This window comes from Cyanistes caeruleus, chromosome 16, assembly GCF_971803275.1.
Source record: "Cyanistes caeruleus chromosome 16, bCyaCae1.hap1.1, whole genome shotgun sequence".
In the NCBI taxonomy this organism is placed as follows: Eukaryota; Metazoa; Chordata; class Aves; order Passeriformes; family Paridae; genus Cyanistes; species Cyanistes caeruleus.
In genome coordinates, this window is record NC_141716.1 from 4,079,040 (window position 1) to 4,096,491 (window position 17,452).

Below are 17,452 nucleotides of genomic sequence, written 5' to 3' on the forward strand. Positions count from 1 at the left end.
TTTCTGCTATGCCACAGATCCATTGTTTGCTGGAGAAAGGAGTCACCCAGGCAAGGCCGTGGCCCACCAAGGAGTGTTTACATTTTCAAAACAGAGATGGGCACAAAAGATGATTTCTGCAGTGAGAGAAAATGTCCACTTCAGCCCAACACTTGTTTAGGCTTTGCTGAGGGATAACACTCTGTTCAAGGCTGTGTTCTGCTGTTAAAGTGAACACTGGAACTATCTACACAGACATTGTGATGCCATTAAACTGATGAAAAAACCCACAAAAAATCCCTTTCTCTTGTGAGGTGAAAATGAGAAGAAAGCAATGAATTTTCGTATTACTTTAAAATACAAGTAGCAGACACCCTCATTTTCAGCAGTGGCTGAGCCATAGAAGATTTATGCAGGAAAAATAAATGCAATGAAGGAAACCAACACTCCTCTAAGTTCTCATTAAGGAGATCTTTTATCCCAGTTCAAAATAATGAACTATTATTTTTATTCTCCCTCCTGCAAATTACATAAATACTAAAATCCCACTGGACTGCTGCTGCTGAGACTGTTCATTTTCTTGTGCATTTACTCATTCTGCAGACACAGGTGAAACATCCACCTGGCTATGAGGCAGCAGCCAGCAGAACAGAGCCATGGGAGAGGCTGGGTGAGCTCAGGGGATGCTGTGTTTTGGGATGAAGCTCCTAAATTTGTGCAGCAACATTGGCCCCACTGTGGCTGGTAGAATATATAATAACCTTGCCAGCTGCCACAACTAACTGAGCCAGATGCTTTCTCCAGACAGAAGCATGAGTTCTACACCAAAATATCTAAGAAACACTTCAGACACACATCCTTGCCTTCCATAAGTGTCTGTGGAAAGAATCAATCTCTAGTAGGTTCTTTTTTCTGTTCCTAACACTTTAGCAGTACCAGGAAATATTTTGTGTACATGCAACAAATGCCAGAAGTGGCTCTGCTAAACTTATCCTACATGTAAAAAGGCAAAATTTCACCTTAATTCAAGGACAAACAACTTATTTCTCATTCCTTTCACTGAAGTGATAATGTTGTCAGACCTAAGATTTTGATGTTCTCACACAAGATCAACTGTGCAAATCTGCCCCAGGGAATTAGAAACCATCATTATCTTTTGCATAATTAACACACTAGAACTTCTCACTAAGGAAAGACAGTAGCAGCAGTTTGCACTTCTTAAATCTTTGCAGGAAAACTCATTCTCTTCAATTTTATATTTCTTTTAACTTCCAGGTAATGTAAAGAGGGTAAGTTTCCTCCTAGAATTTAGTTATAGAATTTAGTTCTCTTTCGTAAAGAAAAAAAATCAATGGCAATTTTATGTAGAGTTTGAGAAAATGTGAGATAATTTGTTCTTAAGATCTCAAATTCAAAGCATTAATTACTTTAAATGCACAGCTCTCTTTCAAAGATTTAATTGGGACAAGATTCTGCCACTTTTTTAATAACACACATTTTAATTGAAACATATTTCTTCTTCAAAAACAAATGTAACTATACACTTGCAGTTCCCATGTAGTTGTACAAAACAAAGACTGGGCTTCTCTAAAGCTCTCCTCACACATGAATCAGGCACTGAAAACCTTTCATGAAAGGCACACCCAAACTGCTTTTATGAAATTCGGGATAAAATTATACCTTGATTTCAGCAGGTTTGAGATCTGACCCAAAATATCAGATCCACACTCCTTTGGACTGTGCTGGATCAGGAACAGTTAATTTGAAGCTGTGCTGATGTCAATGAGAATTCTTCATTTTTCACAACTTAAAATGAACCATTTTCAATGGCCAGGAACTCGGACAATCACAGCATGAATTGCAGAGCTCTCTTCATGCACACCATTCTGAAAGATTTCCTTGACCTACCATAATTAAAAAGTTTCCACTTGCCAAACATCATGTAGATGTTATGCTTGGAAGGGTGATTTGAAGCACACTTGACTCTTGCTATATAAAATGAAATGAAAAAGTCCACATAGAAATAAGCCCATGTCTACATTTTATTGCAATCAGCCAGAAGACAATCAGAGAAAAACCTATTTTTCTGCACTTCTAATCATAAAAACAACCTTCATTTGAGGCCTGTAATTAACCTTTTTGTATTACTGCAATTTGCTGAAAGTCAGAAAAACTGAAACATGAAACTGAGCTTAAAAATGTTCTTGCTTATGTAAAAGGAAATGCATCATGCAGCATTAGACATTTCATTATAGTAGTGTTTTCCTTCTCTCTTTTTCTCATTGGCTCTTTGCCCTTCTATAATTATACAACATTAATTCCTCCTCAAACAAAAAGCCAGATGTTTGCAGGCACTGAGCTCAGACTGATCTGCTGCTAAAAGCAAGTCCAGCATTAGCTACTAATGGGTGTCTTCCTTCCATTAACCTGGATACAGGTAGCACTCCCAAGAGGAGCTGGCAGCATCCAGCTTTAAATTAATGTTTTCTAGGAAGAGAAACTATAAGACCATGGTCAGGGTCTGGACACGTTCTTAAACATTAAAGACACAATCAGGTAAGATTTGGATTAGTTTTGTTTTGTTGAAACCAGTTCTGGAACAGCTAAAAGGCTGCTGAATTAATTTAATTATTACCATGAAAGCTAATTTGCAAACCCTGTTTTTCCTTAAAGCAATGGTGAGGAAGGAGGACCCAGAGCACAGATTAGATCCAGCCATTGTACACCCAGAGCTGCTCTCCAGGGCTGTCTCAGAGACAGAATTCCACTTGTCTGTCCCCTGTGTGCAGGAGCACTGGGAAAGGGTCCCAGGGCTCTGCTGCTGAGATCCTGTAGCAGAAGCCTGAGGAGCACCTGACATTTGGTCCTTTTTCTCAGACATACTTATCTGTTCTGTGGTGGCTCTGAGCTGTCAGACACTCCATCCTTTCCAGGAAGGACCAGTGGGAGCAACCCCTGCAGGTGCATCCTCCAGGGAATCTGGCACAAACTGGTTTGTGGGCAAAAGGGCACCAGAATTTTGTCAAGAAATAAAAATAAAGACTTGGGGACAAGCCCAAGCACCACACAAGTATTAACTGACTGATTAGGCCTGGCAGGAACACAGCCAAGAGATCTCAAGCAGAAGCCAGACTTCTCCACCAAAACAGCACAAAAGAATTTCATTTTCCTACAGTACTTTTCCCACACCCATTAAAACGGAATGTAATTTAAAAAGGGGAAATAACATTTCCACTATCCATTTTCTAGACCTTCCTGAAGTTGTGATGTATGAAACATCACATTAATAACACAGACTCTGTTAATGGAAGCTTTTTAATGCTATTCCAAGAGGCTGTTTCTGCTCTACTAGCATCTATAAATACAAAGAAATGCCTCAGAAATAATAGAAATATAAGGAAATACTTAAAATTAAATGGTAGTGGATCAAGATTAGACTAGCACTTCTATTCCCTTTGGATACATTTGTAACATTTAATCTAATCATCATTCAGCAGTAGATACAATTCCAGACTACATCAAAGCAACTAAAATACTGCTTTGATGGTTTAATAGTAGCTGGCAGTGTAATGACAGGTGGCCAGAACCACAACCTAATTTGAAACAAGCTGCAAGGGTGGTTGAAGACACAGCCCTGAATTCTGTGAAGCATATTTCTTTGAATAAATTGAGAAATTCAGCTGAGATCAGAGCACAGTAAATTTTGAGTGCTGTGCTTCCTGTACCTTCCTCACTGCTGCTGCCTCAGGAACCTGCTGCAGTGGGTACATTATTCAACAGCAGTAATGTTGCTGCTTGCTTAGGACTCTTTTTAGTACTCTCAGCACTCTTTTTGTGTTAATTTAAGATGATGAACAAAAATTCTCATTTGCACAATTGCTTTAGCAGCAGGGCATGGTCTCTTGAGAAGCTGAGTGAGGACAAACACGGCAGCATCACCTGAGGGTGGCTTTCATTGCCATGCCCTGATCATTTGGCTTCTGTTAGGAAGCATCCCTAACACCCATTTTCGTGAGAATCCATGAAAATGCATTTTTTGCAGTTACTTTTGAGTCTTACTCCCAAAGTCTGCTTTGGGAAACATCAGGTTTCTCTAGCAAAACCTGTTACCTTAACTGTGAGGCTGCCAAAACAGCAGAAGATTAATTACATGAGCTAGAAGCTGAAACTACAAGGTACAACAAAAATCACTCATCTACTTCAAAGTTTCACAGTAGATGAGGCTTTCAAAATATTATGGGTTTGTTATATGAGGAAACACCTGGGGTTTTTTGCATGCAGAAAGAGTGTAAATAATTTTTAAGCTTAATCACAACAAAGAACCATTAGGTAGTAATGGCATCACTCAAATATTCAGAGGGGCAGAACTTCACACTGTGCTATGCAAAGGAGGCTCTGAAGTCACCAGAGGTCTTTCATGATTCTTAGTGCAGCACTCAGAGCAGCTTTTTTTATTAGGAAAAGATATTCCCCCATCACTAATAGTAGCAAAATATACTTACCTTTCAAAATTTTATCTGTAAGTCTTTAAAAGACACCTGCTTTGAAATTCAGCAGGTTTCTTCAGGGAAATAGTGTAAAACAGAACAGATTAAAAGGCCCTTTCATGAAGTGATGAATTACAGCTACTTGTTATCAAAATTCTCTGAGCATTCACACAGAGAAAAAAATTTGCAAAGATTAATTGGTAGAGACAAAAACTGGTCTTAAAAACCCTGTAAGCTGAAGTGAATCAGGAAATCAATTTCTTACATATGTTTTATCAAAGCAAGACAAGCATATTTGTAGAAATAAACTGTAAAGAATACATTATCTTGGAAGGTTAGGCTTCTTAGCTGGAAAATTTTCCTGGGTGTAATCATCGACTGTAAAGGCTGATTTTTGAATAAAAATAACTGCCCAGCAACACACTGGTATTTACTGCAAGTCAATTTACAAAGTCATGACACAGAGATAAAGCTTAAACTTCAGTTAAATGAGTTGTCCCTAAAATTGCTGTAAAAAAGTAATGACTGAACAATCTCTGCCCTTTTGAAGTTCCTGTATTCCTTCTATTTTTTGCAAATTGTGACAAAAGAGACAACTTGTGAGATCAAGGATCTTCAAGTATTTACTGTATCCCCTACTTCACAAGGCTTCTCCTTCATCAGACATTTTTGCATTGTTACATTTAAAAGTTTCACCATAGAGGCCAAAAAACCGATGCAGTTTCCCCCTATAGCTTGATTTTGAAATTGTGTGGCTTGACATTTCAGTGAAAAAAGTACGGACTGATCAATATAATTATATACACTAGAAACAGTTCAATGTGTTTTTTCTTAAAACATTGTTTTGAAACCTATATTGTCCTTCAAATTACTGCAAAACATCACCTTTCAGTAAAATATTTTAAAGGACTTTATTGCACTGTGCTATATAATACTAAAAAAAGGGATTCATTTTAAATTCTTCAAAATCCCAGAGGATGACAAAGTGCACACAACAGAGGAGGTGTTGTTATGCTATGAATTACACAGCTTTCCAGCTCAGGAGTTTGTGACTAATTAAGAAAGCTTTAGAAGTGTAGGAAGGCCAATAAAACTGAGCAGGATGTTAAGAAATCAATATTTTTGTTAAGGGATCAAGTTTTTCTGTGCATATTTTCAGGTTGTTGGCAATTAATGATCTTCTTGCAAGAAGCCTTCAGGATCACCTGGGAATGCTGATATTCAACTCCTGTCTGGGAGAAAACAGCCTGGACTTTCTAACCCACTGCTGGAGGACAGCACTGGACATTGGCTCATCGTCATAAATTCCTTCTCACTGGCCATTTTTCATTTTGGTCCTCATGAATGGGAAGACAGGAATAAACTGACTTATCCAGACAGTGGAAAAAAAGAATTCTAATTTAAAATTGAAAAACTCTACTAGAATCTAGTGAAGTAGTTATCACACTTAGGAAAGTTTTAAAATTGGCAAGAAAGTATAATCTATAGTCTTCAAATGGATGATGTATAACAAATTACATCATGTTTTAAAAGAAGCTTCAGGATTTTTCCCTCATCAAATATGTTTGTCAGCAATGAAAACACTGAAGTTCTTGCCAGGAGAATTTCTGTTGGATTTCTCCTATGACAGAAGCCATTGAGTGACTCAATGACACCATTCTGTGGCACCACACAAATGGCTGTGGGGGTGTGAAACAGTATGCTGACATTTCTGCCGATTTTCTTTAACCCTAAACCAAAAGATAACAAAGGCTTTGATAGTTGGAAATCTGGTCCCACTAGAACTCATGTGGTGTCATCTTTCCATAACTGGTAACAATGATTATCCCAACACAGAGACTGCTCCCACACAAATGGAATTACAGCTCCAAAGGAACCCAGCAATTTTGCAATCCCAGCCACCACCAGGAGTTCACCACATGCAACAGAGATCTTTAAACACATGATAAACTTTCATTCTGTTTTATGTGGCATCTTCAAAGACTGTCACCACAGACCTTGGGCTTCACTTCAGCTCTGGAGAACAGGATAAATGTTAAAGCCACATTTTCGATCTTTTAAAGTGCCTTACTCAAGAACACTCAGAACTGAGGGTGAATCACAGGGGTTCTGGCAAGAACTGCAGAAGTTTAATTGTTACTTCAAATTACCTATTAAGATAAAGCAGTTTCCTAAAGCCTTTTTTTCCTCCTATACAGGCAGAATTAACTGTGTCATGAGCCCTCGTTTTCAACCCGGGGACCATAACCCAGGTCCCAACCTCGTTATCTTCTCGGATAACTTCTAACAGAGAAGTTGCTCTAAAGTGAAGCAGTGTATTCAGTTCTTTACATACCTGCCAGGAAATGATGATATAAAATATACAACCTCATTTTACTGACACATACTTAATACCAACCTTACAATTCACAGAAAAACACCCCAAAACAAACCCCCAAAATCTTGAACATTAGTTATATATTCTTTGCTTAATTTTCAAGAACAATTAGCAGGTTACCCTTTGTTTTGATTTCTTTCTTGAAATCTAATTATTCCATATGTCCTTTCACATTTTGTCTGATTTGCAATTGTATTTCTCATTATCATTTTGTGAGGATATGCTGCTATTTCCTCCGGTTTCATTCTCTCTTTTATGTTTTACTTGTACAAAATTAATTACATTGTACCTTCAAGCATAATTTTAACAGTGTCTCCGTTGCACTGTGTCTGCCTTTAATTAATGCTCTTCTAATGTAGGTTTTAGAGCCAAATGGTGCAATATTCTGAGCATCAAAGAAACAAAAGATCTAACAAAGCTGAAATGAAAGAACCAGACAAAGCAGCAGACAATGTATTCTCATTTGAAAAATGTCACTTCAATTTTATTTTAGATAGTACACCCAAAGAAGATTGTTTCTACTTTTTCCACATTCATCACTAAACTTTGTGGTAAGGCTCCCTCCAATCTGGGACTAAATCTGTAACTTATGAAATGGGATTAATTTCTCAATTGTCTGCCTATCTGTTACAAGTCTCTAATCCACATCCCTCTGGCAGAATTTGTTTTTTTTTGTTTTAAAGACACAGCAAGTTTTGGAGCTCCCCCATGAAACACAATATTCCTGTGCTCTCCCTCCCCCAAAACTGAGGCAAATTGCACTCAAATTCTCTCTCAGCTGTCAATTCAAGGGACAATGGGGAAGGAATATTCCATGGATTGGCTTATGTGCCTTTTTTTTAGAAATGCAGTGTTTGCTCACCATTGATCTAATACTTATTCAACCAGGAACTTGAATTACCACAGACACTGAGGTAATAACTGCAGCTCTGAAGGGCTCTGGGTATTTTAGACTCATTCTGATCTTTGGGTTTCAAGGACTTCAAAGCAAAGCCTTGGGTGTTTCCTGTTTCTATTAGGCACAAAATAGATTTTACTGAGGTCAGGAATTTTCTTATCACATTACATTTTCAAAGTTAATTTTCAATATATAGCAATTATGAGCAAAATGAAGCTTTTAAAATTTCCTGATCATAAAATCCAATTTTTCAGCTGAATACAGCCATTTACTTAAGTGAATCAAGTTAAGTTTCAGGATCTGAAGAGCATTTTCAGTTAGATATTGAGATAAAAAATGGAATTAAGTAAAAATTAGTATCTTTCACAGCTCCAGAACCTATTGAGCAGCAATGTTTGTGTGTGCATACATGTGTGTGTATGTATGTATATATATATACACACCACAGTGACTTTGTTATGCACAAAGGTAGTACCTGGTTTTTAATAAAACCATTTTCTGGGCAATAATAGGCAGAGTATTTTTGAAGGAGATCATAATAGGTAATTAAAGCATTAGGGATTTAGCTTTGTTAGATGGAAGCACCCAGATTTAAAACAAAAGCATGTAACTAAATTTGGGGATTTACATCTGTGAGTTAAAAGGGACAAGTTAAAATTATTTTCACTTGAAAAGGAGAGGGGGTTGTCTGAGGATAATTGCAATGGGATATATTTTTAATGGGGACAAAGCCTGTCCAGGGATTCACATGAATGGCTATCAACGACTTTGATCAGCAGTGTAGCCACACATCAAAAGACATAACTAATTCCAAACCAGTTTTGCTCATTGTTTGATAAGCACTAGTCAGTACAGATAAAGTCTGTATGCTTCAATCACCTGCCTACATTGATCTGCATTATGCAAAAGTCACTTAAAATCTGTGTTTCTGGATTTTTAATTGTTTAATTTAATGAAAAAAAGCGAGCTTTGAAGCACAATACATAGAAAAGAATTAAATAAGCTTTGTAACAGAATAAGAGGTAAAAGAAACAAAACTAGGTGGGTCATATTTAGAGCTTAGCAAACTTGACAATGTCTTTAAGGTGAAGGAATAATAGAGTTAGTCAAAGTTCTCCCTTTCATGGTCTTATAATGTCAAGAGAACAGCATTTCAAAGTATGACATTACACGGGCTCATTCTTTTCAAGAACACAAAAACTTTGATTTCAGAAACAAATGAAAGGAAAAAAGTGACTCTGAAACAAAGCACTCCCCACATGTATATTTTTAGTGCCACGTGTTCAGACTAAGGGGCCATATGCCCTCACATTACTTAATGCAGGAAAAAAGGTATTTCCAAACCACCTTTGAAATTTCAGTTCTTAGACAGTAAACTTGAAACCGGCCAGTAGGCAGAGGCTAGAGCCACATTTTGAAACATTAAATAACTTTAAAAAAAACCCTTTTGTATTTCAATTTTACTTTTATCCCTGAATCTTTTTCTTTGAACAGTTAACAATGGACTGTCTTTTTTATTTCTCCTGCAGCTTCGTTCTAAATCCTAAAGGGGCACTTTCCATGCAGTCAAAAATACAAAGTTCAAAACGTTCAGAGAAAATAAAGATTGAATTTAAATGGCTTGCACACATCATAGATGTGGTTGAATTACACTCTTTTGCCTTTAACCTCTGCTAATATTTGTTCTAACAAAGGCAATAGTAATAAGTGTTTTACCACTGTGAATCCAGAATGTATTCCTTTTGCCTCAATATTGTTGCAACAGGAATTTTCACATAAATGCATTTTGTGCCTTCTGCTGTTTGTGAGACAAGCATCAATAAATGCAATGTTCCATGGGGAGAATGATGATTCTACCCCAGTTTGAGTGCTCACAGAACTTCCTGTCCAAGGGATGATAAACCCCAAAGCCAGACATGATCCAGCACTCCGCAGTCTGGCAGAGCAGGCAGACCCTGTGGCCCTCTCTGGGAATAAACTGTGCCATAAACACTGTTTGATTTGTTTGTTTGCTCTGTCAGACTCATTGTACACACCAGCTCGACTTGCTAGCTCTTGCATTGCACCAAGTGGAGATTTTAAAAACCATTCAAAAAGTACCATTGGCCTTTAACTTTCAGCTGTTTCCCAAGTGTTGCTGATGTTTGAGCTGCAGAGCTCAAGATGCAGATGTTCTGCCCTTCAAGTCCCATGAATGCTGTTTTCTGGAACTGCAAAGCCTGCTTTGACAAAAACAGAGATGCCACAGGCAGAGCTTTAGATTTTCTTTCTGTGAATGGAGTAAGAGTAAAGACAGATATTGCAGCTTTCAGAAGAAAACTGTCCAAATTTGACTCTAATTGAATGGTGACAAGTTTAAAGCAAAAATGCCGAATGGTTTTACCTTAACTCAAACCTCTGTATTTAAGAGGACTGCTTCACATGTATTCAGGTTTTACATTCTCCCACAGTGACAAAGTGCTTGTATTTCTACTCCTACAACACAACAACATGGAGAACACACAGAAATATTTGGACCCTCCAGCCTTAAGAGACAAAGGGGCGTCAGACTCTATAGTCATTTTTACTGTTGATCACTTAGCCAGACACTAGTAATGAAGAGCGGATTATGCCTCTGGTAATCATTTATTTTAAATCCCACCCAAATTAACTCCATAATCTTGCACTATTTCATCTGAATGTTCCTTAATATTCATCATTTTATCATTTAAAATTGTTTTTTTTTGATGATGCCTATAAGAAAGAAAATGTAAGGACATTTTGAAGATACAAGGACATGTGAGAGCAGCAGCTGTGTGACATTATTCACTTCAGTAAATGAGCCAGTGTGCACTCTTTGATGTATTACTGTGACAAGGTCACTCTGAGCAACAAGGGACAGGTAGATGCTTTCTGAAGTACTTGCTGGAGTTTTTGAGAATAAAGAGTGCATTCTACAGCTCCCTACTTCCTTTTATTTCTTGAGTCACTGAGTCTCATCAACAATGCAACAAGGCGACTGCCACCCAGCATGAAAAGTCAGATTTAGGGCTCTAAAGGACACTAATTCTGGCAAGAACCAGTCTTCATGGTCAAAGACACCACAATACTCCTCACAACAAAATAACTACCAGTACATGGTGATCTAAACATTAGTGGTGGGGAATATAGTCTTTTGTCATCTTCAGTACTATCAAATTTAAACTATTCAAACACTTGAATCCCCTTTTTGTCTAGCATAAACTACATGTTGGAATTGTTTGGTGACTGAGTTAAGTTTGGTCAATGTTCACTTGGTCCAAAGCAGAGATGGAAATCTGTCATCTCTGAGTTGTGTTAAACAATCATTTATGAGTACATGATATTTATGTTAGGCAAAATATTAATCATTCTGAGAAGACATTAATTACTTGCCCACCTATAAAAGGTGCTCATTTCACTGCACTCATTCTCAGTTTTTCTTTCCTACTTTTTCACAGTAGCACTGTGGGCAAGCTATACCTTCCTCCACTGAGCCTAATTTTATCCTTATAGGTGTCTAATTCTAAAATAAGAAAATGAATACTAAAATTTAGCATTGAATAATTTTAAAGTACTGAAAATGCCATAGATTTGAATCAAAATTTTCTATGTAAAACATACCTGAAGTAAAACTACTTAAAGCACAAAATCTGCATTTAATGGGCTTTTGAGAGAATTTAGCTGGCAGATGTCTGCATCCCAGAAATATGCAAGGAGAGTCCAAAATAAATAAATAAATAAATCAGGTGTAGTTCTTGACATCATAACTTTTAATTGTTTTACAGGTTTTATAGCCTTATGGATATGCCTTTTGGCTACTATTCTGTGAAAATAAAATGTTCAAATATTTTCATTGAGGGCCAGCTCAGAATTCAGCTTTGTCTAGTGCAGAAATGTTGCCAAGAATTTTCTTTAATCAGGCACAGCATGAAAATATCTTTTTTTAGCCTTCCCAGTAGTGGTGTGGAGTCTCCCCAGTAGAGCAGCCAAGAACCCCAGGCTGCTCTGGGCTGTCTGGTGAGCTCTGCTCCCATACAGTTCTAATGAAGCTGTCTGGCTTTGTGCAGTGCCACTGATTTAGTTGCCATTGACTAAGAAGTGGCGTGAGGTCACCGAAGGGAAAGCCAGAGGATATGGATGGCTCAGGGCATGTTTGAACACGGGAAGAAAGAGAAAACAGAACAGTCAGGGCTTAAGTGTAGCCCTGTCTGCGTTCCCTGCTCCTATTGATCTGCTCTTACACACGCACATTTCAGGCTCTGTGGAATAAGATACCAGAGAAATATTCAAAGAGCTTCAAAAATACACCACAGCAAAGTAACAAAGCTTCAAAATGAGTGAAGCAGCAGACTGGAGAGAACTGACCAACTTCAGCACAACCGAAAAAAAATAAAAAAAAAAAGTTGAAGCTCAATCCAGTCTTTCTGGCTGCAGTTAATTGAACAACTGTGCCTGTGCTTTGCACGCAGCTAAAATAGGGTCTTAAAACAACCCCTCAGCATGAATTACTTTCAGATAGTTCAGAAAACTTACAGCACTTGGGAGTTAATTTCTAACTTTCTCACATTTAGCACATGCACATAAGTTCTGGTATGCTTTGATCTTTTCCTTTACAAGATAGAGGCTGATATTACGGCACAATTTCTAAAAGAAAAATTAAAGGAAATTAAAGGCACCACTACAACATGGATTTTCTCTTTTTTTTTAAATTAAAAGAACTCAACTGGGATAAAACATCTCTTTGGCTCAAAATGGAACTGATCAATTGTTCAACAGTTGGAATTCATGCAGTTTTATTTAATGATGTGCTCTAATGGCAACCTTTTTATGCTTCATTTCCCAATGGTAATACACAATGACACAGAGGAAAAGCCATGTAATGTGCTGAAACAATATCTTGGATTGTTGCTAAGATTTAAGGGAAATAAAGTAGTGCCAAACTGTTAGCACTCCTAAGGAAGCAGACTGATGGATGGATGGTCTGTGCAAACTAACCCCGAGTGGAAAGAAGATCCATTCTCCTGTGGCTGTACAGAGACATTTCCATTTGGAAACCAACTCATTTCAGGCCCTATGGACTTGGTTTTCTGAGAAGTTTTAGACCTGGGTATTCCCACTCATCTTCAACATGTTCACTACTGTGCACATCAAAATTCTGTTTCCACGTTTGGGTGTTCATCTAAAACTGCCAATTGCCATGAACATTTCAATGTGAGCATAATATCAAAGGCCAGTTTATTACAAAAATACAAGATTGTGATACTTGTGGAGAATTTCAGATGAGTGCTGAAATAAGTAACACTGCATTCAACTTCTCTCCTGCTCTGTTTTACTCAAGACACAAACTTTTCAAAGAGGGATATATGAAAAGATTTGGGCAGTTCAAGTTCAGCATTTGCTTTTCAAACCTATGTATAAAATCAAAAATCATGCTGCTGATGTTAAGATCTCAGCAGGTTAAAAAACTTAACAAAAGGAAAGGTACAATCCTTTGAAATGGTGAAATGTAGGCTCACTTAACTTAGTACACAGCTCCAGTAAAGTCCTTGCTCACACTGCAGAGGGTTCAAAGGTTTGTAGGTTCATGGGGAGAGCTGCCAAGCAATCTGAAGTTGTATTGCAATGACCACTGCCATTATCACATGGATGATCTTAATTCCTTCTCCTTAGAACTGATGCTGTTATGAAAAAACATTCCCCCTTTGAAATGGCAGTGGTACATCATCCACTCCTTCTTGCACAACTTTTTTGATGCCTTCATAGAAACCAAACATTTACTGCTGTGTGCTCAGAGGCCACACTTATTTTCACTGCAAAAAACACGCTCTCTGCCATTAAAACAGTCCCCTCTGCAGGATGGTCTTACAGCCCTTTTAGGGGCTGCTTTTCCTTTAGGTCCTCTCCTGCTTGTCACTGGCAGCTAAATAAAGTACATGAATTTTCATGTCCTCAATAAAGTAAAACCTCAACCTCTTATCTACCTCTTTGTAGCAATGAAAGCTGAGCACCTTCCTGAACTCTTGTGTCATACATGCATTTATTATGTGTACAGACTTTAAAGCACATCAATCTGTATAGGTAAATTAACACCCCACACAAGCACAGAGCTTTCCCCATAAAACTTCAACGTTAATCATCCTTTGATAAATCAATCATATCACATAAGAAAGGCCCACATTTCGTCTAGAAAAGAGCTTTTTACTTTTTTATTTGAGTCCTAATTGGCCATTAAGAGAAAGATACATTCTGCTTTGCCAAACTTAGATTTATGTAACATGCTCCCATTTTAAATTTCTCTAAAGATATCTGCACTCAAAGTCACAGAACATTTAACTAACAGTTTCATTTCAGCCCAAGATCTAAAGGAACTAACATATTTATTAAAGCATTTTGATCCTTCAGAGACAGATTAATAAGAAGCTTGTGACAGTTCAGCATGATAAAATGAGCCAATAAACAGCAATGTGTGCTGACGTTAGATATACTGATCCACAAATAATATAATACATATTTGGTTTGTCACAAAGAAAAATCTCTTGAAAAAGCCATTGCCATGATTAAATACTTTCAGCTATCTCAAAATTTCTATATTCTATACAAGTTTTCCTTACAAATTCCCTCAACAAATAAACCAAGCAAGTCTTTTTCCTACATAAGGAAATCACAGCTTTGTATGATATCAATATGGAATAATGAGTCAAAATGCAGCATGAAAAGGGTTTCAATATTGTATGGGTTTTTGGGGTAAAAATAGAGCACTAGATGCCAGAAGTGTTCAATGTTCATTCACTATAAAACAGATGTTCAGGCTTGCCCGGCTAGCTGCCATTCACCTACCTATGAATTATTATTTGTATTATGCATTTGTTTTCTGGTAACATCTCAGAAATTCAAAGTTTTTAATGTGGTTGTCAGTAACAATAGGGACTCAAGGTTTAGATCTGGGATAGTCTTTTCTGTGCAACAGCTTTCTTTATTAGAGCTCATCCTTTGTCACTACTCCTGCTCATCCATTGCTGCACATCAAGTGAGGGTGAAGCTTGAGAAATACACACACTCACATGCTTCAGACACATTTCTTCCACTAAACATTGAATAATGGAGTCAATTGTTTTCTCATTTTCACTGTTTATACATCACTGCTGCCAAATGACTTTCCTGATGTCCATTGTGATTTATGACGTGAAAGAATACTAAAACTAATTTATACTAATAAATGCAAACAGCCCCATTAACATCAATACATATCCTAATTTACACCACCAAAGAATCCATACTGGTATACTTAGAGCAATTTCAGAGTATTGCCTAATGAAGATAAAAGGTCATTGTACAAACCAGCAGTGATGGAAAGTTTACAGCAGTCATCCCAAGGTTCTAAATGCTGTGCATAAAACTTAATGTAGTGTACTGCATTATCCACTAATGCTTAAAATAATGGCTCCTGAGATTCTGTTTATAATGATCCTGATCTAAATGTGAAAATAACTTCATGCAGTTTTTTCTCCAGTCATTACTTCCTAATCTGCTTTCTCTCTCTTCATCCAACCTGTCAGATTGATGGGGGATCAGACATAGGAGGAACTGGAATGGACCCTACAAGTTACTCCTTGCTTCTCACAGCAAAATCCATGCTTGCTTAATCTGGCATGAATATGGCAATAACAGTTTATTCTGTTACATTGAAATACTCAGCACATAATGAAATATTACACAGCACACAGGAAGAAACAACAGCAGATTAAATTGTAAGCAAAGAAATAAAACAAACCCTCAAAATAATTCCAATTTTGTTTTTGAGTAATTAATGTTTTTGACTTCAGCCCAAAACAAGTGTTAAATTCATAGTCCAGGACTTCAAATTCACTGTTGGAGCTTCTTGTTTTTTGTTTGCTATCCAAGTATTCAGGAGAACACAAACAATCTAGGAGGTGCTGAGCTGATGCTGGCACACAAATCAAATTACCTTTCTTAAACTACAGCTGTATCACCAGGACCAGCCTTTTCTGAGGGGAAATATTTGGATGTATTTCTTTCTTTTCTTCCAATAGCATAAGATCTAGACATTTTAAAACTGTGTGATAGTGTCTTAGGAGATAACTTAAAAAGTCACTGAATTGTTACCCTAACATAGTGCATTAAAAAAACACAACAGAACCATTAATATATTGATATTTTACTAAATGTATTTCTCTACTTCAGAAATTCTCTTATCTGTAATCTCTCACCAGTACACAATACTTATTAATACATGCTTCCAATACACCAGTTAACCAGAGCCTGGGTCTCCATATGCACATGTAGGAAAGAGACAGACAAAAGGCTCTGATCCAAAGTCAACTGCAGATAATGCAAAAAGCCCTGCTAGTGCCATTGGCAATTTCCCAGCACTGTCCTGGCAATCAAAAGCAGATGGGTGCTGGAAAATCAGCCCTGATGCCCAACACCTAACCCAGGGTCACATAATGAGTCTGGATCAGACCTGAGACTGGAACTCAAATCTACTGAATTTCTGTCCAGGGGTTTAATCACAAAACCACTACTCTTAATATAAAATCAAAAGATTTTGAAAAAAATATATTAGTAAGATACAAATTTTTCACTTCAGGGATCTATATAATCATTCAGTTAACCATTTTTTTAAAGATCTCAGACCAAAATAAGTAATCAAAGTTCTTTGCTATGGTGTTAATTAAGGATTTGTAGTCATACCTCTGAGCAATCCACTAACCTCTAAATGATGTTCTAACTGAAGCCTGAACAGGAGCAAAACTAAAGTACAATTAAGGTTTGCAGATCTGCCTATATTATAGCTTTTTAGCTGTAACCTTTCTACCCTGTTCTGTAATTAGTGAACCAGATCATACGTTCTCCAGACACAGACATTTATGAAGAGTTCAAAGCTTTTTTTACAAACTCTGGAGCAAGAACTCCAGGAAAGTAGAGTAATTCTGAACCAGTGAAGCAGCACTACCACATACAGCAGCTGCCTACCTGGCTGCCCTTTGCAGAAATTGAGATTACTTTTTTTTCCCTCACACACCTCTTGCTTATCAGACCACATCTTTCAAGTCAATGAAATGCAAGGTTTTCTACCTTTCAGGTTTCTCACGCAGCCCATTTCTCCTAGGTTTGTTTTCACTCCTGCTCTACAGTCAGCAGAATAAACCAGATCTGCATCTCTTTTGAGCATAGCTACAGATAAAAGCAGGTCCCTCACACCTCAGCTCCTTCAACAGAAAAGTCCAGCAAGGACCCACAAGTCAGAATAACCTGAAAGCCACACATGGGGCTGAATGTGCAATCACCATTTACTGCATCTCTCTGGCAGCATACAAAACCAGGACTTATAAAATGCACACTCCTTCGTTTCTCTGGAGCTTATAGCCAGGGATTTACAAACCCATTTCCACAGGAGGGAGGCTGAGCAGAGCCCAGATAGCTGCTCTACCTGCCCACCTGTCCCCCCAGCAGTGTGTGAGCTGCCAAGAGCCCCATGGCAGCTCAGCCTCAGCAGGAACTGCCGTGTTCCAGCCAGGAGCAGAGACTCACCCTCAGCTGGGCCCGAGGACAGAACCATGGGCTGCAGAACCACCATTGCCACTCAGAGGTACACGAGAACATCCAGGCTGCACAAAGCTGTGGTTAGGCTACCACCAACCAGGAGAAATTCCTGTGAGGCAAAGGAAGCAGCCCCACCACCTCTCTCTG

At 37.8% G+C, this 17,452-nt stretch overlaps 1 long non-coding RNA gene across 1 annotated transcript; it reads right to left on the reverse strand.

Moving 5' to 3' along the window:
* Window positions 1–8,666: 8,666 nt before the first annotated feature.
* Window positions 8,667–17,423, reverse strand: LOC147650134 (uncharacterized). Its single transcript, XR_015276980.1, has 3 exons — window positions 17,294–17,423; window positions 10,125–10,216; window positions 8,667–10,010 (listed from the first exon to the last, which is right to left on the reverse strand). It is a non-coding gene; the product is annotated as an uncharacterized LOC147650134 (long non-coding RNA).
* Window positions 17,424–17,452: the final 29 nt, after the last annotated feature.